Source organism: Saimiri boliviensis, chromosome 7 (genome assembly GCF_048565385.1).
Source record: "Saimiri boliviensis isolate mSaiBol1 chromosome 7, mSaiBol1.pri, whole genome shotgun sequence".
NCBI lineage: Eukaryota > Metazoa > Chordata > Mammalia > Primates > Cebidae > Saimiri > Saimiri boliviensis.
Window position 1 is genome coordinate 6,736,386 of NC_133455.1, and position 17,180 is coordinate 6,753,565.

Below are 17,180 nucleotides of genomic sequence, written 5' to 3' on the forward strand. Positions count from 1 at the left end.
ACAAGGAGGAGCTGATACCATTCCTTCTGAAACTATTCCAGACAATCCAAAAAGAGGGAATCCTTCCCAAATCATTTTACGAGACAAACATCATCCTGATACCAAAACCCGGCAGAGACTCAACAAGAAAAGAAAATTTCAGGCCAATATCCATGATGAACATAGATGCAAAAATCTTCAATAAAATACTGGCAAACCGATTGCAACAGCTTATCAAAAAGCTCATCCACCATGATCAAGTAGGATTCATCCCGGGGATGCAAGGCTGGTTCAACATACGCAAGTCCATAAACGTAATTCACCACATAAACAGAACCAAAGACAAAAACCACATGATTATCTCGATTGATGCAGAGAAGGCTTTTGACAAAATTCAACAACCCTTTATGCTAAAAACCCTCAATAAACTAGGTATTGACGGAACGTATCTCAAAACAATAAAAGCTATTTACGACAAACCAACAGCCAATATCATACTGAATGGGCAAAAACTGGAAGCATTCCCTTTGAAATCTGGCACTAGACAAGGATGCCCTCTCTCACCACTCCTATTCAATATAGTACTGGAAGTTCTAGCCAGAGCAATCAGGCAAGAAAAAGAAATAAAGGGTATCCAAATTGGAAAGGAGGAAATCAAATTGTCTCTATTTGCAGATGACATGATTGTATATCTGGAAGACCCCATCATCTCAGCCCAAAATCTCCTGAAACTGATAAACAACTTCAGCAAAGTTTCAGGATACAAAATCAACGTGCAAAAATCACAAGCATTCCTATACACCAGTAATAGACTTCAAGAGAGCCAAATCAAGAACGAACTGCCATTCACAATTGCTACAAAGAGAATAAAGTACCTAGGAATACAACTAACAAGGAACGTAAAGGACCTCTTCAAGGAGAACTACAAGCCATTGCTCAACGAAATAAGAGAGGATACAAACAGATGGAGAAACATTCCATGTTCATGGTTAGGAAGAATCAACATAGTGAAAATGGCCATACTGCCCAAAGTAATTTACAGATTCAATGCTATTCCCATCAAGCTACCAATGACCTTCTTCACAGAACTGGAAAAAAACACCTTAAACTTCATATGGAACCAAAAGAGAGCCCGCATAGCCAAGTCAATTCTAAGCAAAAAGAACAAAGCAGGAGGCATCACACTACCGGACTTCAAACTATACTACAAGGCTACAGTAATCAAAACAGCATGGTACTGGTACCAAAACAGAGATATAGACCAATGGAACAGAACAGAGGCCTCACAGGAAATACAACATACCCACAACCATCTGATCTTCGACAAACCTGACAAAAACAAGCAATGGGGAAAGGACTCCCTGTTTAATAAATGGTGTTGGGAAAACTGGCTAGCCATGTGCAGAAAGCAGAAACAGGACCCCTTCCTGACACCTTACACCAAAATTAACTCCAGATGGATTAAAGACTTAAACATCAGACCTAATACCATAAAAACCTTAGAAGAAAATCTAGGCAAAACCATTCAGGACATAGGTGTAGGCAAGGACTTCATGACCAAAACGCCAAAAGCAATGGCAACAAAAGCCAAAATAGACAAATGGGACCTAATCAAACTCCACAGCTTCTGCACGGCAAAAGAAACAGTCAGTAGAGTGAATCGGCAACCAACAGAATGGGAAAAAATTTTTGCAGTCTACCCATCTGACAAGGGGCTGATATCCAGAATTTACAAAGAACTAAAGCAGATCTACAAGAAAAAAACAAACAAGCCCATTCAAAAATGGGCAAAGGATATGAACAGATACTTTACAAAAGAAGACATACAGGAGGCCAACAAACATATGAAAAAATGCTCATCATCACTGGTCATCAGAGAAATGCAAATCAAAACCACATTGAGATACCATCTCACACCAGTTAGAATGGCGATCATTAAAAAATCGGGAAACAACAGATGCTGGAGAGGATGTGGAGAAATAGGAACACTTTTACACTGTTGGTGGGAATGTAAATTAATTCAACCATTGTGGAAGACAGTGTGGCGATTCCTCAAGGACCTAAAAATAGAAATCCCATTTGACCCAGCAATCCCATTACTGGGTATATATCCAAAGCATTATAAATCATTCTACTACAAGGACACGTGCACACAAATGTTCATTGCAGCACTGTTTACAATAGCAAAGACCTGGAACCAACCCAAATGCCCAACGATGTTAGACTGGATAGGGAAAATGTGGTACATATACACCATGGAATATTATGCAGCCATCAAAAACGATGAGTTCACGTCCTTTATAGGGACATGGATGAACCTGGAAACCATCATTCTCAGCAAACTGACACAAGAGCAGAAAATCAAACACCGTATATTCTCGCTCATAGGCGGGTGTTGAACAATGAGAACACATGGACACAGGGAGGGGAGCACTACACACTGGGGTCTGTTGGGGGGAAATGGGGGAGGGGCGGGGGGTGGGGAGGTGGGAAGAGATAGCATGGGGAGAAATGACAGATACAGGTGAGGGGACGGAAGGCAGCAAAGCACACTGCCATGTGTGTACCTATGCAACAATCTTGCATGTTCATCACATGTACCCCAAAACCTAAAATGCAATAAAAAAAAAAAGAAAAAAAAAAAAAAAGAAAAAAAAAAAATAATAATTTACCCAAGTCCCTAGTGAGGAATTATCCTCATTAAGCAACTCTTTATAAAACAAATCTTAAATCAACACGGGAGACCCTCAGACTCCAGATTTTGTGCCCTTTATATGTAGTTTTTTCCCCAGATCTTTCTACTTTTCAATATTTTAGGTGACACAATTATCATTTCTAGAAAATGAACTTAACAGTGCTAAGCCTTAAGTTCAATATTATGTTCACAGAAAGCTTTCCAAAAAGGGAAAAGCAATGAAAATAAAACCTGAGAAGGTTTGGTACTTTTAAAATTAATCCTCAATTTCATTTTCTATTTTAGTTTCACAGATAGAAAATACATATTTTAATCTTTTTGCGATTTAATTTGTTTTAATATTGAAAGCCTCTCAGGGGTGTGTTACCCAGAATCTCTGCTCACGTTTGCCTGCCTTACCTTTCCCCTCCAGAGACACAGGTGTTTGTATCCTCTGCCCCTCTCTGAGCTTTCGAAGGATCCCCCCTGGTGCAATGCTCCACGTTTAGCTATGACATCACCACGGGTTGAATGAAGGATCTCCTGGAAGCCCTGCCTCATCTCTCTTCCACATAGCCAAAGTCAAAGCAAGCAGAAAGAGGCATATAGAAGAAGCCCCTCCACTGACAAACAGAGTCTGCACTGGGAATTCATTTTTTCTCATTCAGGAAAAGGTGACCTTTTACTACCCTCATAGAGAAAATAGAAACTTTCTCTTCTCAGAAATATCCATGAGGATTGATACTGGCTATTGACTGAAGTTTGAATCTGACATTCACTTCTATCATTCCATGAGTATCACATGTTCCACGGATCTCGACCCTCTGACAGTGTCTAGCACAGCCTATGACTGCAGTTGCAGCAAGGGGCTGAGGACTCAGCAGTACAGCAGTCTTGAAACAAACTCCATAAACGAATGCTTTCTGAAACGTGTTTAAGGACATTTCCTTGGGTATCCTCATTCATTTATCTAAATCCCTCTTTTGCTAACCTCAAACTTTAGCAGTAGAAACTTTAAAGACAATGCATTTTCATATATTCGTTACTCAGTAGAAAAATTAGCTCTTCCTACTATTTTTCCTAGATTTGTAGGAGGCAGAACAAAGGGTCTAATTGTGGGGATGCTCTAGTTTTGACTTCAATCACCTGGTAGCACCCAGACTATTATTTATATGATCATGAAAAAGATAAAAACTAATTCTGTGGGTCAACTCTGATTTTAAAAACCATTTTTCTAATATTTAGCCTTGTCAGTACACATAAAAGAAATATTTCTGCATTTATAATATCTTAGGGGCTAAAGTGCACTGATTAAATGTACTATTTTGAGCTAATCATAAGTAATAGAGCCTTTACATTTTGGATTATCAAAAATGCCATTCACGTTTAATTACATCTCATTACCAATCTTTCTTAACGGCCATTTTAAGGCTTTAAACTCATCAGAGAAACATCCAGTTCTGAAGAGGGCCATACACCCACTTCCCAGGTATATGTCAACAATGAATTCATTCCCTGATTACCTTAAAAAAAGGTGTGTTTCATGCTAAGGGCCAGGTGTTTTGTTAGGTTTATTCATATTTGTTTTATAACTTCACAAATGTTAGCATCATCACTTTATAGAAAAGAAAACTGAAGATCAGAGAGTTTAAGTAATTTGCCCAGAAAACACTTTATCATTAAGTTTGAATTTGGATCTGTGGTTTCCTGTGTAAGCAAATATGACAATTTCAGCGTCAACTTTTCTCACTGGAAAGGGCATTGGAATGGCGTTTTAGTGGATCATCCTATTGAACACTTTTCCTTAATTCCTTCTGCTTCCTTCCTTCTTTTCTTTCTTCTTGACTTTACTGGGGTTTTCAAAATCTCTTTTTCTAGCAATACAAAGATTTGAGTAAACAAATGATTTCTATCAAAATGATCATTTGCCTATGTGAAGCAAAATGTCTCTACTAACTGAAAGCTTTATTTTTTTAAAATTTTTTGTTGCATTTTAGGTTTTGGGGTACATGTGAAGAACATGCAGGATTGTTGCATAGGTACACACGTGGCAGTGTGGTTTGCTGCCTTCCTCCCCTTCACCTGTATCTGTCATTTCTCCCCATGCTATCTCTCCCCACCTCCCCACCCCCGTCCCTCCCCCATTTCCCCCCCACAGACCCCAGTGCATAGTGCTCCCCTCTCTGTGTCCATGTGTTCTCATTGTTCAACACCCGCCTGTGAGTGAGAACATGTGGTGTTTGATTTTCTGCTCTTGTGTCAGTTTGCTGAGAATGATGGTTTCCAGGTTCAAAAGCTTTATTTTTGGATTCCAAGTCTACTCTCTAGTTGGTGACACACATCTGAATCTCAGAGGAAAGTTGGCCTCGGGAAGGATGTGGCAGTCGTCAGCCTAGGGACAGCAGCTGAAACGAACAAACAAAAAAAAGTCATATAAGTGGGTGAGATATCAAAGGAGAGTGTGTGGATTGAGAAGACCAGTTGGCTGAGACAACAAACAAGCCAACCAACTTATCAACCAACAAACAAGCCAATGCTCAGGGAGCAGGCTCATGCAGAAGGCAGGCAGAGGCTGAGGAACCATGCAGGAGTGAGAGGGTGGTAGCTGAAGTCAGAGAGAGGCCTGGTGGCTGAGAAAACTGTAAGCAATAAAGAAAAGTTGGATATAAATCTAGTGTCTTAAATCTGAATTATCAAGGTCAACCTTTAACCAAAATCAATATCTAAACACTGCCAAAGAATAACAGAAACCCATTGGACAGAATGCCCTTTGGATCTCGAGATCCTGGTTTCTAAAACTAACTCAGCTGGAAGAATCCAGGACTCATTGGAGACTGGCTGGTTCTAAGCCTTGGGGCAAAAATAAATTCAGAAGGTGGCAGAAACTTGCTGATGTTGCTGGAAACCAAGAATACATTTTAAATATAAATAGGAATGCTAAAGGGGCAGATAAATTTAATCAAAGACTTTTATGAGCCCAGTTGTTCAAATCTTAAGCTTTAAAAACAAAACTCACAGCAATGAATTATTGAAATAAGTTGGGTTAATAAAAGGTGGCGAGTGAATTGCATTCAAAGGGAAAAAGGATTCAAAAGAGAGACTTTAGTAAGATTTTTATTGAAATAAGTGTGGGGTATTTGTGCATGTGTCTCGCTGACACTGTGTGTGCAAATTTTACCTATTCTGTTAATCACATGGTGGTGTGTATGTGTGACAAAATTAATGGTGTCAATTGTATGATGTTTAGAATATGTTGAAACGGAACTGTAGTAATACATTTTATAATAACTGGCATTTTATGTGTTCTGTCTGTTATTTAGGATTTATTAAGTAATAAGACAAGAACAGCCATTTTAAAATGTCATTTAATTTCTCTAAGAAAATTTAATGAATGTGGAACGGAATTTGGTACTGAATGTTCAAAGACCTAAAAGTTTTTTTCTAAGTCTTTATGTATATTTAAACAAAATCACCTAAATTTAGTTGTGAGTGTTTCTCCTTTTCTACTCCTGAATGCACGGAATGACTATTTTTTAAGGCTTTATGTGTATGCAATTAAATTAGAATTAGCTGTATCAACTGTATGATTTTTTTTGTCCCAAAGAGCCTGGATTAATAGAAGTCCAGTTTCAATCAGGCAATTACCAACAGTGCCCAAACAGGACTGAAAATGTGTATTTGATTTGTCAGTAAACGTGAACCAGGGTGACCTCAACAGAGCTAATCCAATTTGATTGAGCATTGAGGCAGGAATACTGGAAGGTGTGTGCCCTTGATGGCATTAGACCCTAAAACGAAAGAGCCAGACAGAAACACAATAAGTGTGCAGAATGCCAATGTGTTTTTCTCAGTCTCTGGTAGATCAGGGCCCTGCCAGCAAGAAAGAATTTGGAAAATGTGCAGAACAAAATCAGTAGCTAATACATCAGTCTCATGAAGGGCTGAAGCAACTGAGCAGGAGGTCTGACTCCAGTCAAAACTGGTGAACGTAGGACTGGTATCCAGGACGTTGTCCTGTAAGGTCATTGCGCTTTGAAACAGGGACAAATAAAACACTTCAAAAGTTCTAACAAGGCAGTCCAGGGGGTGAGAAAATCACCAAGTGTATCTGCTGCTCCAGAGTTGCTCCCAGCTGAAAATCTGTAATCTCTAGTTCATTGAATCCCATTGAGGAGGTAACATCAACCATTTTTGAAGAATAAATTTCAACTGGCCTGGGATAGTAATTCCAATTTTCTGGAAATGTTAAAATGCTTTCCTTATTATCTCTTTAAGCTCATGGAAGTTTAGAATCAACAAAACAGATGATGAATTATACCAAATCTGTATATTTTATTTATTTGCCAAGGTAAGGAGTAACTGGGGAATTCTTTGTACTTGAAACATTTGTAATTGTTAAGACAATTTGTCATATTAGATTACAGATTCATCTTTCTTTTCCAGTTAAAATGCAATTTAGAAATCGAGTTTTGACTTTTGTCTTTAAGTTAAAAAGTGTAAGAAATTTATCTTAATACAGAAACAATAATAGAACGTAAAAACAACATTTATTTATTATATTTCTAGGCTTGTTTGAATACTTAAGATCATTTTGCTTATTAAATAGCATATTAGTTGCTTAACAAGATAGTAGATATATTTAATTTACAAATACAGTTTAAACTATTTAAAGAAATTTAGTTAAGGCTTTCAAAATTCTCTTAAAATTTTTTCAAATAAATTTGCAAATAGAAATATTAAGACTTGTAAGCTGAACATAACGACTTAGGGAAAATCTTAAGTTTGGCATTTTATTGACTTGAATATTTTGATTACTAATTTAAAAGGCAAGAAGTCACAGATAGTCTTCTCTATGCACTGAAGCAACCCTTGAAGGCGACAACTATACGAACAAAGTGGAATGAGCTGTTACTGGGACAGGGACCAGTGTGGGAAGGTGGGTGGAAAGAAAGAGGAGCAGGAAGCAGAAGCTCATTCATGGAAACTAATAGGAACAATAAACCAGAGCTACCAAGAGAAGCACAGAGGACTCTTTAAAATATAGTACTAAGGGGAATATAGATCTAGGTCACAGTGCGATATTTGTGAATTTAAACCCATGTATAGACAAACCATAATTATACACTATGCAAAGATTCAGAGATACCACACAAGGGCATACATCAAGCACACGGGTCCCTCCACAAGGAAGGGGTAATGCTAGAGGAGACGGGGAGGGGGGGAGAAAACAAAAGGGCCTGGCAGGAACAATCATGATAGGATCTAAACTAAGGAGTAGGATCGACCAAACCTGTCGCTACCTGTGTGTTACATTGTTTTAAAAGAAAAAAAAGAAAAGAAAACAAAGAAAGAAGAGAGGAAGGGAAATGAACTAACAGCTATACACTGGGGTTGATTCTATCCTGATCTGATTTGCAGAAGGTCCTTCAACTCAGCATTCCTGTTGCAGGTTGGAAAGTATTTTATATATATCCTCAGACTCACCTGGTTCAGGAAAATACCAAGCTCCATGGCAGCTACTATTCTAAGAGCCACTTCTTTCTTTTGCCTGTCCCATTACTGGGATCTGATAAATACTACATGTCGGTGATAATTATGAGAACAGTAAGTGGAGTCTGCATTTCCAAATGTGTGGATGAAGTTTTCCTTCTCAATTTTTTTAAATATTACCACTTCTCACCATTCCCCAAATTTGTACAAGTCATTCTGAAACAGAAATACCAACTATTCACACATTAACTGAAACAACTAATTTTTTACCCCTTCCTCTCTCTTTTTGTTCCAACCATTAAGAAATGTGAGAAACTAGTTATTCTTAATGTAAATTTAAATAAAATGATGTAAATGTTGTTGTGGGTGTTTCTCCTTTTCTACTCCTGGATGCTTTGAATAAATAGTATTCATTATGGCAATGATATGGCTGTGTGTGTGTGTGATGAAATTAAAATCAAGTGCATCAATTATACGATTTTTTTTTTTTTTTTTTTTGGTCCAGAGTGTCTGGATTAATAGAAATCCAGTTTCAATCAGGCAGTTACCAACAGTGCCCATACAGGACTGAAACTATTCATTTTATTTGTCAGTAAAAGTGAATTAGGAATTCCTGCAGAATCCTCTGACATTTCCACACTTTACCCCAGGACAAACTTCAAGGTGAGAAACTAGTCGACAAAATAAAGGTAAGAGTTTCCAATTTCTAAAGATGAAAATTGTCTCTCCAGGACAGAGGTGTAGAAACACTTTCCTGTAAAGGACCAGATGGTGTATATTTTAGACTTTGTGGAAGAAGACACAAAACTGCAGATATCAGTACAAGAGAGAAAACTGGTTTCCCCGCCCCATCTGCTATTTCTGAGTTATTCACTGCTGCAAATGCTGGGCTGCAGTGCTGTGAGCCTGCTAGCTGGGATGAAGCTTCTGGGAGTAGAGGGGAATTCAGGGTGGAGCTTGGTGTCTGCAGTCCACAGTGCTTGCCCACTCAATCCCTGAGAGCTGGATATGACAAAAACAGGCAGCTGCTTGGAGCTGGCTCACAGGCCATAGTCCACTGAGCCTTATGCCAAGGAGTCATATCTACCCATAAAATGAACCATCCATGGATGAAGACCCTTAATTGAGGCAAGGAAGTATAATAATTACTGGATGAGAAAGCAGGTCTTTAGTCTGGCTGATGGCAAGTACAATGGATTCACCAAACCCCTTTCATTTTCCTGCTAGCCACACAACTGGACTATATTGCCCAGCATCCCTTGCAGTTAGGTTGGAGCCATGTGACTGGGTTATGGCCAATGAAAATAATGTGAGCCTGGCAGTAGAACTTTCTGCAAGAGTCCAGATTCCAGGGTGACCATAGCAGCTGTGTGTTATGAGGCCATAATACAGAAAGACCAGGGTCGTCAAATGACTACATAAAGCAGGGGTTTCCCCACCACCCCCCACACTTGGGATTGTAATGCAAATAAGTTATTTCTTTCATCAATAAAGGTTTATTTACCTTTATTGATGACAACCACTGCCATTTGGGGGTTGTTACAGCAGTCAGCAGACTGTGACTAATAGAGGCAGCAAGAAATAGGGGGTAGAGAGAAAGGTGTCCATGTGAGTTATCCAGCAAAAGGGGCACACGGTCCAATGTGCTGGAAGCCAGAAATATGACACTGGGTTTCTGAGAAGAAAGCTTTATACTGCAAGTTGACTCACAAGGAGGCAGGAGTGAAGCTCAAACTTGTGCTAGTTTTTTATTAAAAAAGGTTCACAGGGTGGAGAAATTAGTAGGTAATCGGTGGAAGGAAAGGGGAGGTCTAGGAAGTCCTTGGGCATGCACAATTACCTTTTTACGCTATCTCATGTGCAAATGCAGGGGAAGTTAGTATGCACCAGGCAGTGAAAATTCAGGCTGTGATGTTAGTAAGCTCCTCCTGTGCAAACTCCGGTCATCCATATTGGTTCCATCTAATTTCAGTCAGTTCTTTCATCTCACAAGTGGGGTTTCAGTGCTTCAGCAAGTTGTTTCTTTTCTTATCTGCCATCCTACAACCTCAATAATTTCTGTTAGCTACTAGTTTATTTAACTTTTTGGGGAAGAGTTTCATGTGTGCCCCACACAATCCTAATAGTTTCATAATGAGGAATCCCTCCTAGAGAGGGGATGTTTCTGAGAGGTTTATCACTGAGAAGCACAGCTAGACTAACACAAGATGAGACAAGACACGCCAGGACAGAGGACAGGCTTCTCACTGAAGGACTCTCATTTTCAGAGAGAAGTAAGCTGTGTTTTCTCCATTTCATCCAACTCCTGGTAGGGTATCATCCTATGGTATCTTTGAGATGAGGCACTCATGCTGTGCTCTGAAAGGAATGATAAAATTACCTGAGAGTCTTCAAAATAGGTGAGAGATAAAGGACAATGTTAGAGGTGTATCCACAAAACCATGAGTATACAGAGTAAGAAGAAAATATAAACGGAGAATAGAGGGAGTCCGCAACAGTGGAAGATGCAGATTTTAGGTAAATGTGCCCTGTATGAACACCATGGGATAGTCAGCCTTACGTTGTCTGTCCTAGAGGAGTCATCGGGGAAATATCCTAGCAAAACTGCTATGCTTAATATGAAATTTTAAACGACCAGAACTTACAGAGTACAGTGGTTAAGGGTGTGGGCTTGGAAGCCAGACTGTGTGCATTAAATCCTCTATCATTTGCCAAGTCTGGGAGCTAGAGCAAGTTTTCACCAAACCCCTTTCATTTTCCTGCTAGCCACACGACTGGACTACATTTCCCAGCATCCCTTGCAGTTAGGTTGGGGTCATGTGATTGGATTCTGGCCAATAAAAATGATGTGTGCCTGACACAGAATATTCTGCAAGATTCCAGATTCCAGGATGACCATAGCAGCTGTGTGTTATGGGGCCAAAATGCAGAAAGATCAGGGTCTTCAAATGATTACATAAAGCAGAGTTTTCTCTGCTATCCCCGACACCTCCCTGCCTCAATTTTCTCATCTGCTAAATGGGATGGCATTATTAATTCATAGAAATCTTATAGTAATTAACCTAAAACAATTAAGATACATTTATAAAAGATGGCATTTATTAGACAGTTGATAAATGCTAATTATTATAACATTCAGTAATGCTTTAATAATAGCACTGGAGGTGTGAAAGTTGATGTGGTTGGGAAGCTCAACTGACATTCTTGCCTGTTCCCATACACAATATCAGAAAAGTTATTTTGAATATTCAGGGAATACCAAGAATAATGAGAATGGGAGGGAAGGGAGCCCCAGCCCAATGTAAATACCTATTTTCTTTGGGAGACTTCTTTGAAAAACCAGATATCTCATAGTTGGGCATGTCTCTCTGCACATAGGGTTTACAGATCTTAGATTCTATGCCCCGTCTCTCTCACAAGGTCTCAATTCTCTGCGCTGAGTGCTGTTCTGCTCTTCATTTAAGAGTCTGCAAGTGGAGCCCATCATAGGCTAAATTGCCATAGCCACTGGTGCAGGTGTATTACTTGAGCTCAGAGACCAGCAAAGCCTCTGTGTCTGGTTGCCCTTGATATCATCCGGAGATCTAAGCTGTTTCATCTTCACCTCCAGGAGCTGGTTCCATCGGACCTAGGAATTCGTTCCCAGGTCTATCTCCAATCCTGGCCTCTGCTCTGGGGCTCTTCCTGCCAAATTGCAAGATCTTTATCATCAAAATATCCTGAGCCCAGGTATCATATTTACCTGGGAAAAACCCAACACGTGGTCATGGCATTATAGTCAAGAGTCTTGGATTTAGATGGAGGAGGAGAAAGAAACCTGTCCTGGGAGTCAAGATTCCTAAAGTGCACCTTCATCTCAATTAAGAGGCATGTTAAGTCTGCTGTATAGACATTCCTAGAAGGGAGTGAAGGGAAACCGATTTCAGGTATACTGGGTTTAAAAAAAAAACTTTTATTTTAAATGCAGGAGTACATATATAGGGTTGTTAGATACATAAAGTTGTGTCATGGGCTTTTGTTGTACAAATTACTTCATCACCCTTTCCTCCCAGGTATTAAACCTACTAACCATTAGTTACTTTTCCTGATCCTCTCCTTCTACCTACCCTCTGCCCTCTGACAGGCCCCAGTGTCTCTTGTTCTATTCATATATATATGGTTGCATTTTACGTTTGGGGGTTTTCTTCTACGTGTCCATGTGTTCTCATCATTTAACTCCCACTTATAAGTAAGAACATATGTTATTCTATGTCCTTACCTAATTTTTGAAAAATGAATTACAGTTCTAATAACTTTTCTGTACTTTTCTGTCAATTCTATTATGTGTGTCTATTCTAGGTCTGTCTCAATTGATTTAATTTTTTACCTTTATTATGGGTGGTATTTTTCTACCTCTGATTCTCTAATAATTTCTGATTGGATGTCAGATATTGACTTTTACCTTCTTGGCTGCTGAATATTTTAGCAATTTTTATAAATTTTCTTAAGCATTGTTGTGGGATGAAGTTAAGTTGTTTGGACATAATTTGATCCTGTTGGGTCTTGTTTTTAAGGTTTGTACGGTAAGACTGCTATAACATTTAGTTTATGATGAATTAATACCTATTAATGGAGCAAGATCCTTCTGAGTACCCTACCCAATAACTAATTAATGATGAGGTTTTCCTGTGTGGCTGGTAGGGACAAGTACTATTCCCAGTACTATGTGATTGCTGGGTGCTGTTTTCTCTAGGTTTTTCAGGTGCTTCTTTCCTCAGCCTTAAATGGTTTCTTTCCATGCATGCACTGATCAATGCTGGACTGGATACTCAAGGGATTCCCACTGCCGTTCTTCAGAATTCTCTCTCTATGCAGTTGTATCCTCTCTTATACCCTGTCTTGCAAACTCCAGCTTCCTCTTCTCAGACCCTAAGTTCTGTCTCCTCAGCTAAGGGAGTCTGGTTACCCTCCCTGTGTGATGTACTGGAAACTCTATCCCTAGAGTAAGCTGGACAGTTGTAGGACCTGCCTTGCTTTTGTGTCATCTTTCAGGAGCCAACATCTTACTTTGCCTGATGATCCATGTCTTGAAAGCAGCTGTTTCATATACTTTGTTTGGTTTGGATTGTTTCTGGTAGGAAGGTGATTCCATTCCCTGTTAGTGCATCTTGGCTGAAATGAAAGCTCCTCATTACAACTTTAATTGCAATTTTAACTAATTTTTACTCAATGTCCAATTTTGGCCACTTATTAAACAAAGTCTGTTTAAACACAATTATGTCCACTCAATACTTAGCCATTTTATAAAGAATGTTGCTTTGTTTCAGTGACCATTTATCCTACCCTAGGCACTGACTTATGATATTTATGAATCCATTTAAAACTCAATTATTGTTTGAGGTATATACAATTATTTAAAATATTCATTGTGGAAACAGATGATTAAAAGGTGAAGAAATACACATGAAGAGCACAGCTTGCACATGAAAAGCTGAATTTCAACCCAGGCAATCTGTCCCTAAAACCGTCACTGTACACTGTAGAAGATGATGTGCTGCCTGACCTAGGGTGCAGTTGTATCAATCATGATTAGAAACTTGTTTCAGAGCAACACCCCATTGGGATCTTTCACAAACAATAAACCTCTTACTTCAATGTTAAATATGAGTGATGTCACACACAGCACACCAAATGGACAAAGCTTCTTTTACCTGGAAGAGCAGTTTCCTGTTCCTGCATAGCCTCAGATGAGCTGGTTAATGCTTGTCAAGGACCCAGATATCATGCCACAGGAGGAGTCAGGAGATCTTAGGTAAGGCACTGTGGTTTGCTTTTTATACTGTGTGGATTAGCAGAAGGAATAGGAAGGGCCATGACCCAAGAAAGGGACAGTGGGAAAGAGTACATCAAGTCCCTTCAATAATATCCAAATATCCACATCAAAAACCAAGCACTTCTGTGCACCGTCCCTCACCATGTGTGTGCCTTACATTTCACTCCCACCATGACTCCATGAAACAGGGGTGCTCTCACTTCTCCAATTCAAAGATAAGGGGTTTTGAGGCTCAGAGAAGCTGAGAGGATTACAACCCAAGACCACATCTCTAATGGCTGATGAAGGTGGGAGTCACACTTAGTTAGGCCTCTGACTGCAAAGTCCCCATTCTTACCCAGTATCTTCCATTGTCTCCCCAAATACTTTATGGGAATTAATTCATTTCCTCTCCCCAGAAGCTCTCAGAGGTAAGTACTATTATTAACTGATATAATCAGGATCTGCATCACCCCCAAATCTCATGTTGAAATGTAATCCTCAGTGTTGGAGGTGGCCTAGGGGGAGGTGTTTGGGTCATGGGGGTGGAACCCTCATGCATGGCTTAGCGCCATCCCCTTGATAATGAGTGAGTTCAATTCACACAAGATCTGGTTAATTAAAAGTGTGTGACACTGCCCCCTTCTCTCTCTTGCACCTGCTTTTGTCATGTGAGATGTCTGCTCCCACTGTTCCATGAGTAAAAGCCTGGCGGCCTCTCCAGAAGCCAAGCAGATGCCAGCATCGTGCTTCCTGTCCAGTGGGCAGAGCCGTGAGCCAATTAAACCTCTTTTCTTTGTAAATTACTCATTCTTAGGCATTTCTTTACAGCAGTGCAAGAATGGCCTACCACCTTATCCCCAAGGTTTAGTTGAAGACCCTGAGGCACAGACTGGTTAACTGATTTCCAGGAGAAAAAAATTCACCTGAATTTGATACTGCCAGTTATAACAGCAGCAGCAATAACAATAATCAACAAGTACAGAGGATTTATTATGTAACTAGTACTATTCTAAAAGCCTAATATACATGAGCTCTATTAACTTATTAAATATTTTTAATTACCCCATAATTGCTTCTATTATTAGCTCTCTTCAACACATGAGACAACCCAAGCACAAAAATGTGAAGTGGCTGTTATAGGTCATATAGATGGTGAGGGTAAAATTTATTTTACCCCAGGGCAACTGGCTCTAAACCCTCATTCATAACCATTATGCTACACACACCCACACACACACACACACACACACACACACACTGCACACACAAATATCCACATACAAATACATAAGAAACATACACACTCATATACCAACACACACTACACAAAATCATATGCACATGTATATATTCACATACATATACACACATCATGTACTTACACATACACAAATGTCCATAAGCACACACACACAGATACACATATATACATATGCACACTTATACATTTTCACATGTACGAACACACACAAATATACACATATTCAGTAGACACATAGAAAAATACACACCCACTCAAACACATATATACACATATTCAACACACATGTACACGCATACATACATATACCCAAAATGTAATATTCAGCTATGTTCTTAACTATAAACGATTGCATGATAAGAATTAAATTATAAATTTCCCCAAACACAAACGTTTAGGGCTGCCAGCCCTTTGTGCATACATGTCTGATTCAGAAGTTGTAGGATATATCTGGAGTCACTTTTTATTCTTTCTCACACAAAGAGAAACCCAAGCCCTTTTGACATTCAGCATTTGTGGAATGCGGATTTGCTGTTTCCTTTTTCATTAAAACAAATCCTCCCAGAATAGAATGAGGCACAGGGGTGATGTGCTGCTAACTGTGGTAGGGCTGTCGGATTTAGTAGATGAAAATACGGAATGCACAGTTCAATTTGAATTTCAGATAAGCAATGAATATTTTTAGCATAATTATGTCCCATATTGTAGCCTATTCTGTGTCTTACCTGGCCAGTCTATATTTTTAGGATAAGTATATCCCAAATTGCATCCTTTGTTCTATATTTTATCTGGCAACCCTGAACACAGGGCACGTGGACCAACAGCTCATCACAGAGCTACATGAGAGCTGTCACTGACTGTTTGCATTTTGATCAGAAAGGGAGTTTAGCAACCACTGTGGGCTCCTGAGTGTGTTGTGTGGACTTCAGAGACACCCTGCTTCCTGTGTTGTTCAACTTTATGCCTCACTCCTGGGCTTCCAGTTAGAGAACAAACCACAGGAGATTATTCCCTAGGGAAAGTGGACACAAGAGTGGGGGCAAAATCTATTTCTCATCACCAGAAAATGGACTGGCTGGAAATTCACTCCTCCACTGCTGTCTTCTTCCCGAGTTGCAATAGTAAAATACATTGATTGAAATACTGAAACTTCCGCCTACTGTAGTCCAAAATTCGTTCTATAAACAGGGCAACCTGCTCATGAAACAAATCACCTTTAGGGAAGTGAATTTTTCTCAATAAGATACCTAACATTTCGTAGTAATAGTTATAATTTCCATTATGCTGCTGTCACGCGGTTTTGTGGACAGAACTATTACTGTATGTAAATTGTGTACAATTGCTTAACAAGATAAAAGAAGTTTTAATCTACCTGTTTTTCAGGTAGAAATTACCTGATCTAAATATTTCTTTTTGACAGAAGAAAATTTTTCTCAGAAAAGATTTAGGAAAAAAATCGTAGGTTGAAAAAGCTGGGTATATATTTAATGTCCCCAGTGGCATACAGAATAGCTAGTTTTATTCAACTCACTGCACAAATATGAAATTAAGTAGGTTTCACCAAGTACATCTTGGGATAAAAACAAAGTCTGTCTTTAGTCCCATATGATTTAGTGAAATTCATGTACCACTGGTTTGTTATAAATTAAAGATTAGTACAGTTTTTTGGTTTGGTTCAAAATACAAGGTGACAGAAATGAATTAATTTTACAGACGTTCTAAGAAATTGTATTAGGTTCACCCAAGTAGAACAAAAGGAAGGCAGTTATTAAGGAAAGGGATAAAATTCAAGACAGAAGTTTTCTAAAAGAAGCAATGATCTGCCAGGGTATTCCAGACAAGGAAAGAGGAGGAGCATGTCCGAGGAAAGCTGGCTCATTGCCCTGCTGATGCCCTGGCCAGGTGCGGTGTCTGATGATGCCGTGAATCATTACCAGAGCTGAGCCCTGCAAGAGCTTCACGAATCTGAGGGATCGAAGGAG

At 39.3% G+C, this 17,180-nt stretch overlaps 1 long non-coding RNA gene across 1 annotated transcript; it reads right to left on the reverse strand.

Moving 5' to 3' along the window:
- Positions 1–4,949: 4,949 nt before the first annotated feature.
- On the reverse strand, positions 4,950–10,933 carry LOC141584980 (uncharacterized). The gene is made up of 3 exons (XR_012518263.1): positions 10,789–10,933; positions 9,018–9,145; positions 4,950–5,058 (listed from the first exon to the last, which is right to left on the reverse strand). It is a non-coding gene; the product is annotated as an uncharacterized LOC141584980 (long non-coding RNA).
- Positions 10,934–17,180: the final 6,247 nt, after the last annotated feature.